We start from the raw sequence: 16,037 nt of genomic DNA, 5'->3' as shown, positions 1-16,037 counted from the left end.
AGTAGAAGATGGCGTGCCTCTAAAAGCAGCTGTACCCCGCTGCTTTTCCTCCTCTGGATGTTGTCAGTCACTTTCAGAATAAAGAGTATATTTTAGGTCCATGTATTGTTTCTCTTACTGGGAGCAGTGGGTGGTTTTTTTGTAGGAGTTTTGATGACAAGTTTAGGGCCCAAGCCTAGAGCCCCATTTAATGAGCCTATGAGCAAAGGATGTCCTGGCTGCACTTTGTGAACATGAAGGCAGAAATCAGGTCATGAGTGGTTTTCTGAAGATGAAGGTGATGAGAGGGGTTTAACCCCCACCTCCACCACCACCACTGTCTGCTGTCTATGGTGGCTTCTGTCTGCCTGAGTTAAAACTCTCTAAGAAGGAAGCCACTTGGCGTTAGTCTTTATTTTTCAATCATGAGTGTCATGTTGCTGATACGAATAATCAAAATTATACTACTCTGTCCTATGGACTAATTATTTACCTAACCTTATCATACCTGTATCAACTAGACTTCCTCAGCAGTGTGCACAAGCCACAGGAAGCTCAGTGTTCATTAGTCTTCTTCACTGCATTCCCATTAAGAAATGTAAGCTGATTTTATGATGCTGGGTACGGGTTTGATTTTTAGATCGCCTGAAGGGAAAATGGCATCGAAGCCATGCACAGCCACCCGCTCTGGAAGGGACAGCTGTAAAGCCGGGAGTGGTGTAGCTCAGCACCACCACCTTGCCCACGGGCTGAGTGTGGATGGGGGCACCAGCAGAAGCATGGAGATGTGCGCAGGCGTGCAGGGAGGCTGTGCCATGTGGTAACGGGAGGATACTGAGCTGGATCACCAGTCTCTAACTGCTCTATTGAGCTTTGTGTGTGTGTCCCAAAAACATGAATGCACCATGCACCTGCTCAGAAATGTGGAACTGGCCTTTTTGGTGACTATGTAAGCTGGCTGTGTGGCCCAAAATGGTGGGAGGGGACTGAGGAAAGGATTGGAGAAATCTTGTGCAGATACTTTATTCCATGCTAACTCTCAGCTCATATTGTGTACAACTCTTGAACTTTCACAGTGATATGGTTGCTTCCATGCCCAACTTAAATCAAACTCCACAGACATCAAAATCTGAATTGTCCAAATTGTTGTAAGGGATTTTATTAATCATAATTTACCCTGATCCAAAGGAACCGTATATCATATATTCTTCTAATAATGATGTTAAAGAAATCTTTATGCACTGTGCATAAAAAGCAGATGTCTCCACTGAATGGCTTCTGCTGTCATGGAAATGCAGTATATTCCAATGTACGGAAGGAAATTAGGGATAGTTTGGACTTTACATACACCAAAAGGATTTTGTTGACCTGCCTTTCAGGTTTTTTTTCTGCAGCTAGGCTTGTACTGTGGACTTGCTTTCAAAGGCTCACAGGAACAGCCTTGTTTCTAACCTGTGGATCAAAGCAATTATTGCAGTTTAAAAGGTAGGTGAAGTATTATGTCTGTCTTAAGGAAGTTTGTAATTCTGCTTTTAATGATGTTTAGGCTATATTCACCTCAATGAGTGGTTGTCATCACTACACAGGTGTTTTCATGCTGCTGTGACATTGCTCCGAGGGCTGGATTGTTGCAAACAGAACAAGAGCAGATGAAACAACTCAATAGTAAGTACTCCCAATGTCTGTGTTGTGCTTAAGACTATCTTGCTCCACTAAGGCTTGTATTGAGGTCCCTGGTGTTTACTCCTGGAATAAGAGTTAAACAACACGCTAGGAGGAGTACAAGGTAACCCTCACACTGTCTATGAAGTGAGCCAAAGAATTAGACTCTTATTCAGGAGTACTCTTTTTACTCGGAGGTTTGAAAAAGTCTGGGGTTTGGGCTTTTTTCTGGTGGTACCAAGAAGATGAGGAAACAAAACAGCATAGCTTCCTGCTAAGTACCAAGAAACACTACGGAAGGAATCTGCTAGATGAACCCACCACAACCACTTCTTGGCTTGTGAAAAAAATTTAAAAAATGATCTGTCTGAAGATTTTATGTAGCCTGTTTGGTCAGTGGCCAGCTCAGAAGACCTCTTGCCTCAGGGGGTGATGGGGTAGGGTCACATAAGTGGTGAAGAAGGCAAAATCCTGGTGGAAATCAGAAGGGTGACAGCTAGGGCAAAGGAAGTGCCCTAGGAAGGACACCGCTGGGGAAGAGAAGACAGAGCTTTTGTGGTGGCAGTATGTCCTAGATGTGTGCAATTAGCAAAAGCCCTGGTCTATCAAATGGCCTAATACAGAATAAAACCTGAAGATGCTCTTGTTCAGAATTGCAGCCAGCAGGAAGTAAATATCTGCATTAAAATCGAGGCCAACAACATTCCCGTGGCGCCTCTCATTCACCACTGAAGACCCTTTTTCCCACAGACCCAGCACAGTCTTGCAGAGCATCATGCTGTTAACTGAGCCATTTCCAGATGCAGTGGGACCTTCAGATAGAAACTACTTCCAGAGGAGTCTCACATGAGCACTTTTACCAACAACAGTTCTTACAGCCCATGTTCCAGCAAACAGACCTTACAGAAGACATCGTAAGGACGGTCAGGATGAAAATCTATCTATCCTGGTATCTTGTCTGTCAACAGTAGCTACCTAGGGGACAACAGTAGGTATAGGTCAAGCAGTAGTAGCTAATGGCCAAGCATATAGCCATGCTTTCCCAGAATAGTGTCACCACTAAGGACTTCCTGAAATGGAGGCTATTATTAAACCTTTATATGATAATTGCTGGTAGATTTTACTTCCAGAAATTTCTCCAGCTTCTTTCGGAACCCACAAAAACTTTCAGCACCCATAATTCCTAACAGCAAGGAGCTCCACAGCTTGATTAAATGGCATGCAAAGAACTATCTCCTTTGGTGTTTTCAGACTACCAGTTAACACTTTGGTGGTCTGAATTAAAATTACTCAACTCCAATTTCTACCAATTCAAATCAGTAGCACCAAGAAAATTAGCTGAGATGACCTTTCCTCATGCTTTAGTGTCCCAGAACACGCTACTCAGATACCTGCAGATACTTTCCCCCAACAAGAGTCTCTTACACCTTCACTAAGCCCATCCAACACTGATACGCTAGCTCAGATGTTCCCAGCTGAAAAATGGACTGCATTATTTATTTGTGGAGGTTTAATTATAACTCCCTGGTAGAACTCCCTCAGCAGAAATTTCTAAGAATTCAAAGTCAGTATTTCTGCAGTAGGGTGTAAATATTTAGTAAATATTTTAACCTAATTTTATGGAAAATCCACCTGTTCCCAAAGACTGTTAAATTAAAGCTGAAATTAAAAAAAAAGTTTGTACTTCATTCTAGCCAGCAGGGAAATATGGTCAGAAATCAGAGCCTCTCAGTGCTCTTTTAGCTTAAGTCCTGTGAATGCTCACATTGTAATGCCAGCCTTCTCCAAAAACAGACAATGTGGATTTCATTACTAATTGGAGAGGGACTCTGTTTCACAGTAGTTCTGTTTTCATTTATTAACTCTTCAGGGCTCCTCAAAACACACACAGTATGTGTATGGACACACCAGCTACCAAAGAGCACAGCCAGACATGTCTAAGGCTGAATGTGAACCAACAGAAATTTAGGATTTAGACGTAGAAAAGCATTTGAATGTTTAGTATTTTTAGGGTTTTTTTCAAATCTTTGCAGTCTTCAGATCCCCTCAGAAAGAAATTAATATTGAAAAAGCAGTTCATTACAGAGAATACAGGTTACTTGGTGACATAGGGATGGGACTTAGGAAGTAGCAACGTGTGTCCAAGTGTGGCGGGGTTCGAGGGCAGTTCAGACTATTTGCCTGGCTGAGGCATGAGCTTGTACTGACCACTAAATACCCAAATCACAGGCTTGCTAGACCCAAATCCTTTATTTTTATTTTGTTTCTTTACTAGCATTTTGTGTGTGTGATTCTGTAGTCTACGTACTGTTTGTTAGGCCAGATTTGCTGCCACACTTTTGAAGAGGGAGAACTGGAGGTAGCAGTAACTTCTGTGTGCTTGAGAGTTAACGAGGAGGGAGATTAAGGAATTGTATGACTTTTCAGACTTAATAGACAGTGTTTCATTAGTATGCAGCAGACATAGGCATAGGACTAAATGAAGAACTCACCTCTTCAAAAAATTATCTAAATAAAATCAGTGGGTGGAGAGGCACAGAAACATATGCAGTACGTATTGCCAAACACAGCCCTAGAAAGTGCTTCCCACAAGTGTTATGTCTTTTCAGACCACAGAATCATAGAATCATAGAATCATCAAGGTTGGAAAAGTCCTCTAAGATCATTGAGTCCAACCATCCAGCTTCTTTTCTTCTTTTTATATGTATCTGTAAAGCCCTTATCTGCCTCTCATAGCAGCTATGCAATACTTGTTCTCGCTAGATTTTAAGGTACTTTCCAAAGGCTACCCAAGCAACTGATCCTCTGTTTTCTTCATGGAGGAAGAAGAGTTGAAGTGACTGGCCTATAGGAGTAAGTTTAACTAAGAGAAGAGTTGGGTCTCTGGGTGTCTATTCCTGGGATCTGCAATGCTTTTAGTACAGTACTCTAGTTAACTAAGGGAGTAAAGCCAAAACTAATGAAAACTCCTGTGTTTTATTTCAGGGGAAGGGAAAATGCCATTACTCCTGCTTATTTGGCCTTTCTGTATGCTAAAAAGATAGGCCACATTTTAAAGATACTTTTCTGTGATTCTGTGCTGCAGAAGTTAAATTGATCCTTGTTGCTGCTTATGAATTTGGCTATTCTTGAGGACTGGACCATTCAAAAGTTCACAGTGCTCTGATGTACACTCCCAATGCTTACGTGAACCCAGACAACTCCACCTTTCAGAAGAGACACTATGTGAGGAAATTACAAGTTCCACAGGAAAATTATCATGGGTTTTGATTAACGTGCTGATGTATTCAGTTCTTTATCACCTTTTGCATCATGTCCATATTGCATCCAACAGCTCATGGAGCAGCACTGCACACAGCCTGGCACACTGGCTTCCTGCACACCTACGTTTGCAAAACAATCCCTGATCCACAGAAAGAAGTGGAGCTCCTGGCTGAATAAAATAATACTCAAAGACAAATGGCAGGTTGTGTCCCAGTGGCCAAGTCAGTGGGCCAGTTCAGTAAAGGCAGAGATGAGTCTGTGTCATGGAAGGGGGACCAGAATCAGAGCTGTCTCTTTGGATTAAACTTTTCCAGACATCTTTTCTTTGAGCACCACTTTGTACAGCCCACCTGAGAGTGGAACAAAAGAAAATCTAGCTGTCTGTTAGGGACAATTTGCATTTTGTGGGTTTCTGTCCTGCAGGCTGCAAGGCTGGAAGCTCTGGAAGAGTGTTGCAAAAGAACAGAGACCTCCCATCTTGTACTTCAAGGTGTTCCCAAAAGTTTAATTTAATTTCTTTGGTTACAAAAACTAGGAAAATCTTGTACTGCCCATTCTGAACCTGCCCTTTTATGAGGATTGACATACAGCAGGACTTCCCAGTTAAAAAAAAACAGCCCTTGTAGTACTTGGCAAGTACTGACAAGCAACGCGCTGAATAGAGACTTGGGTGGTGAAAGTGCCTACCTCCAGAGTTATGTACCCTGTTCCTGGCTTGCTCCCACATCCCATGCCTGTCTGAGCCCTTCCCGGGTCCTACATCTGTCCCCTCAGACTCATACTGTGCTCTCCATGTGGCTCAGGAGGAGCATCTGAGAGACGATGGTCATTCCAGTAAGTCTTTCCTTCAGCATGGCTGGGGCTGTTTTCCTGTAGAGAACAGCTCTTCGTCCCCACACGCCCAGGCTGGGCAAGGGAGCAGGTTTTAGACGTACAGAACAGGACTCTCATTGCTCACTGCAGTATTCAAACACCTGTGAAGTGTTTTATAATAAAAAGAACAGGGATTTTCCTTTCCTCCACAGTTCTTTTTCAGGCTTTTCTCAGTCAAGCCCCACTCTGAAGCTTGGACAGGTGTCCTGGTTTCAGCTGGGACAGAGTTAATTTTCTTCCTAGTAGCTGGCATAGTGCTGTGTTTTGGATTTAGCATGAGAATAATGTGATAACACACTGATGTTTTAGTTGTTGCTAAGCAGTGTTTATACTAAGTCAAGGACTTTTCAGCTTCCCATACTCTGCCAGCAAGGAGGTACATGAGAGCTGGGAGGGGGCATAGCCAGGACAGCTGACCCAGACTGTCCAAAGGGATATTCCATGCCATATGATGTCATGCTCAGTATATAAGCTGGAAGGAGTTGGCCAGCGGCAGTGATCACTGCTCGGGGACAGACTGGTCGTCGGTCGGTGGGTGGTGAGCGGTTGCATCACTTGTTTTTCCTGGTTTTGTTCCTCTCTTTTGTTGTTTTCCTTTTCATTACAGTTTTTTATTATTATTATTATTATTATTATTATTATTATTTTATTTTATTTTATTTCAAGTATTAAACTGTTCTTATCTCAACCCCTGAATTTTCTTACTTTTGCTCTTCTGATTCTCTCCCCCATCCCACCGGGGAGGCGGGGAGGGTGAGCAAGCAGCTGTGTGGTGCTTAGTTGCTGACTGGGGTTAAATCACCACAATGTCTTTAGAACTGCATCAAAAGGTGGGGGGAAAGGTAATGTAAAAAGTATGTGCCAGGGAGGCTATCTGGCATTAGCAACCAATGTAGTTGTCCTGAGATACAGCACTACGCTCCTTAGGGTTTAATCACGGATCAGTTTTGAATTCAAGCATAAGATATGAAATGTCCTGAAATACCTTCACTGACATGCCAAGCTGGTTTTTTCCTCCTCCTCTTCCTCCCTACTACACCTTCTCCTCCCCCAAGGCTTGTTGCAGGAGGCTGAGTGGTAGATGACCACTGATGTCCTTCCAGACCACAGTGGCCTCCCAAGCTTCAGACATTGTTTCCATGTTGTCACAACTGTCCAGAGCAGCGAATGATGAGGCAGCCATGATCTCATAGTCCTTTGATTCAGCACTAAGCACCTCAAGGGGCAGGGAAGAGCACCTTCTCCTGGTTCTCAGAGAGTGTAACAGCAAAGCAAGAGGTGGAGGTTGCTGGACAATTGCTGGTAGTAAGTCTGCTGAAGGCAATGAAGACAAACTCCTTAGAGATTTCCTCTGGGGGCTTCATATGACCTTGCAGCTCACAAATTACATATTTGAAGTGACAGTAGGCCAGAGACAGCAGGATGTCACTAGAAGCTCATCTTAATTCTTCTGCTGCAACCTAAAAAGAACCATGAAAGAAAACAATAAACAAGAGAAGGCCTGAGGCAGCAGGTCAGGTGGAACTAGCCATCAGTGACTGCTTGATTTCAGCTCTTCATCTCCCTGTCTGAGGTAACAGTGAGACAAGTCTCATCTCCCTTGAGAGACCCGTTGTCATGGTTTAACCTCAGTTGGCAGCTGAGCACCACACAGCTGCTCACTCACTCCCCCCCTGCCCAATGGGATGGGGGAGAGAATCAGAAAAGTAAAAGTATGAAAACTCGTGGGTTGAGATAAAAACAGTTTAATAATTGAAATTGATAATAATAATAATAGTAATAGTAACAATAAGAAGAATATACAAAGCAAGTGATGCACAATGCAATTGCTCACCACCTGCCGACCGATGCCCAGCCAGTCCCCGAGCAGCGGCCCCCCCGGCCAGCTTTCCCCCAGTTTATGTACTGAGCATGACGTCCCATGGTATGGAATGTCCCTTTGGCCAGTTGGGGTCAGCTGTCCTGGCTGTGCCCCCTCCCAGCTTCTTGTGCACCCCCAGCCTTCTCAGTCGGTAGAGCATGGGGAGCTGAAAAGTCCTTGACTAGTGTAAGCACTACTAGCGTAAGATGACTGGCCTGGCTGAACGGGGAGCCCTTGCTGGGACTCAGGAAAAAAAGGAGAGTTTATCACTTGTGGAAGAAGGGGCAGGCGACTCAAGAAGAGTACAGGGATCTCGTTAGGTCGTGCAGAGAGGAAATGAGAAAGGCAAAAGCCCAGCTAGAACGCAATCTGGCCGCTGTCATTAAAGACAACAAAAAATGTTTTTACAAATATATTAATGACAAGAAGAGAGCCAAGGAGAATCTCCATCCTTTATTGGATGTGGGGGGGGAACATTGTCACTGAGGATGAGGAAAAGGCTGAGGTACTCAATGCCTTCTTTGCCTCAGTCTTTAACAGGCAGACCAGTTATCCTCAGGGTACTTGGCCCCCTGAGCTGGAAGACAGGGACGACGAGCAAGATGAACCCCCCGATAATCCAAGAGGAAGCAGTCAATGACCTGCTACGCCACCTGGATGCTCACAAGTCTATGGGGCCGGATGGGATCCACCCGAGAGTGCTGAGGGAGCTGGCGGAGGAGCTCGCCAAGCCACGCTCCATCATTTATCAGCAGTCCTGGTTAACGGGGGACGTCCCGGACGACTGGAGGCTTGCCAATGTGACGCCCATCTACAAGAAGGGCCAGAAGGAGGATCCGGGGAACTACAGGCCTGTCAGCCTGACCTCGGTGACAGGGAAGATTATGGAGTGGTTCATCTTGAGGGCGCTCACAAGGCATGAGCGGGACAACCAGGGGATCAGGCCCAGCCAGCACGGGTTCATGAGAGGCAGGTCCTGCTTGACCAACCTGATCTCCTTCTATGACCAGGTGACCTGCCTAGTGGATGAGGGAAAGGCTGTGGATGTGGTCTACCTGGACTTCAGCAAGGCCTTTGACACTGTCTCCCACAGCATTCTCCTAGAGAAGCTGGCGGCTCACGGCTTAGACAGGTGTACTGTGCACTGGGTCAAAAACTGGCTGGACGGCCGGGCCCAGAGAGTTGTGGTGAATGGAGTTCAATCCAGTTGGCAGCCAGTCACGAGCGGTGTTCCCCAGGGCTCAGTACTGGGGCCGGTCTTGTTCAATATCTTTATCGATGATCTGGATGAGGGGATCGAGTGCACCCTCAGTAAGTTTGCAGACGACACCAAGTCGGGCGGCAGTGTTGATCTGCTCGAGGGTAAGAAGGCTCTGCAGAGGGACCTGGACAGGCTGGATCGATGGGCCCAGGCCAACTGTATGAGGTTCAACAAGGCCAAGTGCCGGGTCCTGCACTTCGGCCACAACAACCCCATGCAGCGCTACAGGCTTGGGGAAGAGTGGCTGGAAAGCTGCCTGGCAGAAAAGGACCTGGGGGTGTTGGTTGACAGCCGGCTGAATATGAGCCAGCAGTGTGCCCAGGTGGCCAAGAAGGCCAATGGCATCCTGGCCTGTATCAGAACTAGTGTGGCCAGCAGGAGTAGGGAAGTGATCGTGCCCCTGTACTCGGCCCTGGTGAGGCCGCACCTCGAATACTGTGTTCAGTTTTGGGCCCCTCACTACAAGAAGGACGTTGAGGTGCTGGAGCATGTCCAGAGAAGGGCAACGAGGCTGGTGAGGGGTCTGGAGAAGAAGTCTTATGAGGAGCGGCTGAGGGAACTGGGACTGTTCAGCCTGGAGAAAAGGAGGCTGAGGGGAGACCTTATTGCGCTCTACAACTCCCTGAAAGGAGGTTGTAGCGAGGTGGGTGTCGGTCTCTTCTCCCAAGTAACAAGCGATAGGATGAGAGGAAATGGCCTCAAGTTGCGCCAGGGGAGGTTTAGATTGGACATGAGGAAAAATTTCTTTAGTGAAGGAGTGGTTAAACATTGGACCAGGCTGCCGAGGGAAGTAGTTGAGTCACCATCCCTGGAGGTATTTAAAAGATGTGTAGATGAGGCGCTTAGGGACATGGTTTAGTGGGCATGGTGGTGTTGGGTTGACGGTTGGACTCGATGATCTTAGAGGTCTTTTCCAACCTTAATGATTCTATGATTCTATGATTCTACCTAGCAACAACTAAAACACCGGTGTGTTATCAACATTGTTCTCGTCCTAGATCCAAAACACAGCACTGTACCAGCTACTAGGAAGAAAATTAACTCTATCCCCTCCAAAACAGGACACCCACCGGTTACAAATATTCCCTGAGCTGTTTAGCTGTCACCACTTTGACCCTTCGGTGAAGGTAAGCAGTTCAGTAGTCATTAAATTGCCAGTTAATTTGCTGCATTTGCCGTTCTGTGGTATTCTCTTCCAAGAAGGTTCAACCAACAAGCCCTCTCTAGAGGAGAGGTCATCTGGGCTATCTGGTGCAGCAGGGGAAGGACTGACAGTTTACAGGCAGGTAAAAGAAAAAGGGAATGTAATGCAATTGTCTGTCATTTAGGAGCAACTGAAACTCCTTCCCCCCTGCATTTCCTCCTTGAGTGCCCTTCAGGAAGGACTTGTTCACTGCAGAAACCTTGAGCCTGAACCTGTTGAACCTGAACCTGTTGCAGCACAAGTCAGGCACATTCTGCATATGTTCAAGAACTGTGCAGGATATGACCTTTTCTTTAAGGAAGAAGCTCCGCTGAGGAAGAGTTACAGCAGGATCTGGGAGCCACTATCAGCTCTTAATACTAGAGAGAAACCTCTGAAGACATTTTGTATTTTGCAAAAAAACTCACCCCAAAACAGGGCTTTTTTAATTTAAAGAAGACAAGGTCACCTGGACTGTTCTCTTACCCCTTGAGGTTAATGTTATTAGGCTGCTGATATAAGCAACCTCTGCAGGGAGATGACAACCATTTGGAGAACTATAAAGGAGGCCTGGGAGATATTCTGGCACATTTTTATTTGAAAAGCTCAAATTGTTCTCCCCATTACTTTGAAGATGAAATTTGGTATAGACTCAGGAATGGGCTTTGTGCAAGAGCTGTGTTTTTAAGCCTTTTAAAAAGATTATACTTTTCTTGTACACAGGAAGGTCGGGGAAGCAGACGAAGAAATTCTATGGGGAAAAAACAGCCTTTGCTGGATTAGGGCAAAATGACTGCAATAAAGAGTCGGAGGGAATGGAGAACTGGCTTGTCATGAGAAGCCAAAACTTGGGAGAAGACAACGCTTGCAGAAGAAGAAGATGGAAAAGGTGTGACCCCTTCCAAGTACTGTGAAAGTCTTAAGTCTCATCATTTCTCTGCTGTTACCAAACATTCAAATCCATAGGCAAAACTTCCCATTTTTGCCCTGTTTGTTAACTATATATGAAGGACATCACCCTACCGTTTTTGTCAGATAGATGGATTAGAAGAGGTGATTATAATGAATCAACGTTTCCAGCCTTCCTGAGAATATATCCAGGCATCAATAAAATGACACACAAAAGAATTTTCACTTGTTTCTGTGCATGTTTTTGAACCACGCTGCTCTCAGACTCTCAGTTCCAGGCATCCTGAATACAAGATGCGTTTGGTCCTCTCTCTCTGTCTCAGTTCCCATTTTATAAAATAGGAGTGATAACAACACTTCATCAAATGGGAGCATTCTAAAAAATGTTGTCAGAATATGCAAATGTTTCCTCAATGTGCTACAAAAAGCACTCTGAAGAAAGTGCTCTGAAGAAATTCATTCCCTATTCAGAGCAGGGTTTGAAAAGGATACCTACCCATAGTCAATAGCGAGGAGAAAGAAAATATTAAATAACTGCTTTTGAACACTGTCCTCCTGTAAACCAGATAAGGCAGCGCATCATGAAAAACTAACATGTAATCCCATAACTGAAAGTTGTGTCATTCATGTACACAATGGGAAGCAAAATTAAGAGTGAAATGGTAGTTTCACTTTAAAATATTACTGTTCTTTTAAAAGCTGTGTTTATTATAACGTTACACAACATTGACTTTCCATCAGTATCAGAGAAATATTGACTCCGGAGAAACATAATGAGAGAAATGTTCATTTTTCTAACCTTGTGTTAAAGTAATGGAGAACTGTAACAGAGCATGAGATTTCATGCAGGCTACAGTTGCCCAAAACATATTTGAATTTTAAGCTGAGATATAAGTTCCTGTATGGAAATTTTCCAAAAGTTTTAATACATTAGGTTTTTCTCAAAATAAATCAGCATTGTTATAAACCCAGCCAGTTTAATATATGTTTCATAAGTGAATTTAAAAACCTCTCTGTTTTTAAAACTCCACATATTTGAGTAGCTAAGACATTTTTTCAACCATGTAAAAACAGGAAATAGAAGGTGAAAGGTGACTTTTTCTTTTACGTGATATTCTTCTGAAACAGTTCCAGAGAGCTCCAAGGCCAACCAGTCTGGAGAAACATGACTGAAGGTTCATTATCGTCTTGTGAGGAATATTCTATTTGCTTATTTTGCTCTGTAGGTACCAGACGATCAACCAGCCAGCATGGGCTGTGATATGCTGCAGACACAAGCACAGATGCACAGAAAATCAAATTAAAAAGTTAGGAAGTCAGTAAGACTAACATTTTACTGATTTTATTTCCCCTGTGTTTTATGCTACCCACATCTCCTTTCTCCAGCTTGTCAATTTGGGGATTAATCCACGTATTGTGAAGAGTTAAGACACTTGCTACCAGCTGCACAACGCAAGGCAAGTGTCCTGCCTCCTCTGGACACTGTGTATGGGCTAGCGGTGGTGAGCAGACCCTTTCCCACCCAGGCTGGCTCTCCTGCAGGATAGTTGCCCTGGAAGTTATGGTGCTGAGGCTCTCCAAAGTGGAGAAACTCACTGGAAGGAAAGGAAAGGGCTGGGTGCAGACCATTCAAAACGATACCTCATCCCTTCAGATTTGCTTTCCTTCCTGCAGCTGGATGCTTCTGGGGAGCATTAGTCTGCTCTAAGGGTGAATGCTGCTTACAGTAATGTGGCAAAACCTGAAACTTGGTCTGTGGTTCCTCCAGGAACATCTGCAACATCATGGTTTTCACATGGCAGGTAAAATCCTGGCATTTGTTTAACTATTATTTCCTAAGGGATTTCTTGAAGCTTTTCGAGGATTGTTATCCTTGCACACAAATAGTTTCCTTATTGGTCTATTGTTGCCCTGTGAAGTGACTAACACTTTAGTCACCTCTCAGGAGATTATCTGGTTTGGCAAGTGTGCAGCCCGTAGAGTTATTTGATCTAGCTAGTACAATGATGAGGTACCAAGACTATAAGATCTGGAAATGCAATTGCTAGTGGTAAAGCTGTCCAAAAGTTAGTTATTTCTCTCAGATTTCCTCTAGAGGGAGATGCTCTTTGGGAAAGAACTGAGCAGGTTTGGGAGTGAGGCATAATTTGGGAAACAAAGCATGCTCTTTAGAGGAACATAATAGTGAAGGTGATACTTGATAGCTTGAGGAAGCAGAGATCTTCTGGACATCATTGCAGTTGTAAGGCAATCACATCGCAGCCAGCTGGGTGCCTGAGAGAGAAGTTATCAAAGCATTAGATTGGAATTTGGCTGTTTTTATCTCATAATGGAATATTTGACTGAATATACTAAATTACTAGTATAATTTTAAAAAGTAATTACTCTATTAAACACTAAAAAATGTATTTCTGAAGTGACACAATGTAATGAAAAGAATAAACCTATTATGGCTTTATATCATTAAATATTAACACATTCATTTGCTTCAAAACATTTTCATGTTATCAACCCTCCCCTGAAGGACTGTGTCACAGAACTCACATTATAACACTTGATTTATTTTTTTTAGGTAGTAAAAATTGCATCCTCTCTTTTGTTTCTTCAGATTTTTTGATGTGAGTTGCCTCGCCTGTTTGCAAACTCTATATCATTGAGATTAATCAAACACCTTCAAGTAAACGAAACTCCTTGCCTATGAATGAACTCCCACCCAACTGAGGTGTCTGCTGAATTAGTCCTCTAAAGTCAGAGCCTCGCTTCCCCACATAGTCCAGGGAAAGTGGTAGGTGTCTTTGAAGGCATTTGAATGGGTAACCAGTCTAGGGACGAAAATAGCCTGGGCTCACTGTGTTTGTGCTACGTTTTTAATTGCTTTAGCCTTGCACACTTAAAAACTTCATGTACCTAAAGCAAGGGAAGTGAAATCTCTCAACCAGCAACAAAAGAATTGGGTTTTTTTGTTTGCTTTTTCCCTTTTACTTGTGCTAAATTGGGATGAGAGAATTACATGATGCTGCACAATTCAGAACAACGCTTCTGTGCCGGGAGTCTGACCTGCAGGATGAGAAACAGACCCAAGGGCTACTTGTCTTTTTGACATCTGGGAATGTATTTGCACTGCTGAATAGGAGTGCCATGGACCCAGCTGAAGGTTTTGGTCCCTGCTGTCCTCATTGTTCAAATGTCAGCTCATTCCTGAGCCCTGTCTTGGGCTTTCTCCAAGACAGATTCTGGGCAAGCCTCTGGGAACAGTTCACTTCAAGAGCAGCTCCCAAAAGGCAGTAGGGACGAGACCATACCAATCTGGTTCCCACCACCCTACATGTCCCTCCAACATGCAAACTTTTTAGCAAGGCCTGTTGCGACAGGACAAGGGGGAATGGCTTTAAACTAAAGGGGCGTAGATTTAGACTAGATATAAGGAAGAAATTTTTTACGCTGAGGGTGGTGAAACACTGGCACACATTGCCCAGAGAGGTGGTGGATGCCCCATCCCTAGCAACATTCAAGGTCAGGTTGGACGGGGCTCTGAGCAACCTGATCTAGTTGAAGATGTCCCTGCCCATGGCAGGGGGGTTGGACTAGATGACCTTTAGAGGTCCCTTCCAACCCAAACTATTCTATGTTTCTATATCCCATCCAGTTTTTCACCTTCAGAGACTCTTATGGCATGCTTTCAGGACATCCGATACATGTCCTTAGCTTCATATTATTAAAAGCTATTCTGGTGGCCTCTGGCAAACCTGTCACATTATAGTGCTTTCAACTGAAAAGCATACAAAAAAATGTAATTATGTCTTAATATCCCCCTGTAACCCTAGAGGCTCAGCGTCAAGGGCTGTGTACCATGACATAGCTGGTCTGCTCTAGATGGAGCTAGCCCTACACACTGTGGAAACAAGTGAGTTGACACCTTAGAGCCAGGAATCATTTGTAGACCTTCAGTTATTTAGTTGGATAGGCACACCTGTCTTGTCCTAAAAAGCCCTGCCTGCCAGATATAGCCTGCAGAGAAAAGATACACCTAAGATGAGGCTGAGAGACTGATCTGAAGGAGGTGGAAATCTCCATGCATTTGTTTTATAGATAAAGGCAATTTTTCTTCTGGTCGGGACATTGCAGTGATGGCCAGGTTCATCCCTGCCTTTCTAAGTATAATTAAAAGGCTTTGAGCCTAAGGCAAGAGGTAGGAGGTTTGACCCCACCGTGACTCACAGTGGCTGACAGAAATCCCTTCAAGCCTGCAAACCAGAGGACAGGCTGTGGGGGACACAGTTCCCAGAAGAAGAAAGGATGCGCCAAAGAATTTCCCTGTTTCTGTTTCTCTAATGCCAGCCCAAACCTGCTCCCCAGCCCACCGTGTCATCCCTGGGAAGGAGCAGGGGCTGCCCTTCTTCTGGGCTGCGCAGGGTGGGAAAAGCAGGGGAGAATCCCATCCTCATCCCCCTTCAGTGGTATAAGGATCAGGAAATAAGAGACCAAGCTACCCAGTCATGATGTACCAGACACAGAGGCTGTGGGAAGGTAAGAGCTCTCTCAGCCAAGCCTCCAAGAGCTGTTATATCATGTGGGTGCCTCTGTGGGTGCAGACTGTCACAGCCCAGTGGCTTTGACACAAGGCTGGCAGACTGCATCAGCAGCAGAGCTGACTACACTCTCTCACCAGCTCCCAAGAGATTTATGAATAAGGAAGTTGTGAATAATATTCTCAGTCTCCTGGGAAACTGCTATTCTAAAGCTCTGTCTGTGTGTCTACATGCAGTTTCTAGGTCAGTCTATTTAGAGGGATGAGACATCCCCGAAGCTCTTGAAACACTTTTCCACTACCTGACACTTTATGGTAGCTGTTCATTGCTTCTTTTTAAGTCCATGAAGGTCTAATTTTAGTGGGAATACCTGCCCATGGCCCTGCGACGGTTGTGCTTGCAGCACACAAGAAAACAGAGCTGAAACTCATCTGGTAAGTCCACGCATGGGTCATGGCTCAGCGCTGTGCAGGTGTATCTACTCACGTCCAAGAGCTGTATAGCTTCATCCAACTG

Source organism: Aptenodytes patagonicus, chromosome 1 (genome assembly GCF_965638725.1).
Source record: "Aptenodytes patagonicus chromosome 1, bAptPat1.pri.cur, whole genome shotgun sequence".
In the NCBI taxonomy this organism is placed as follows: domain Eukaryota; kingdom Metazoa; phylum Chordata; class Aves; order Sphenisciformes; family Spheniscidae; genus Aptenodytes; species Aptenodytes patagonicus.
The sequence above is the reverse complement of the archived record's forward strand: the minus strand, read 5'-3'. Positions refer to the sequence as shown.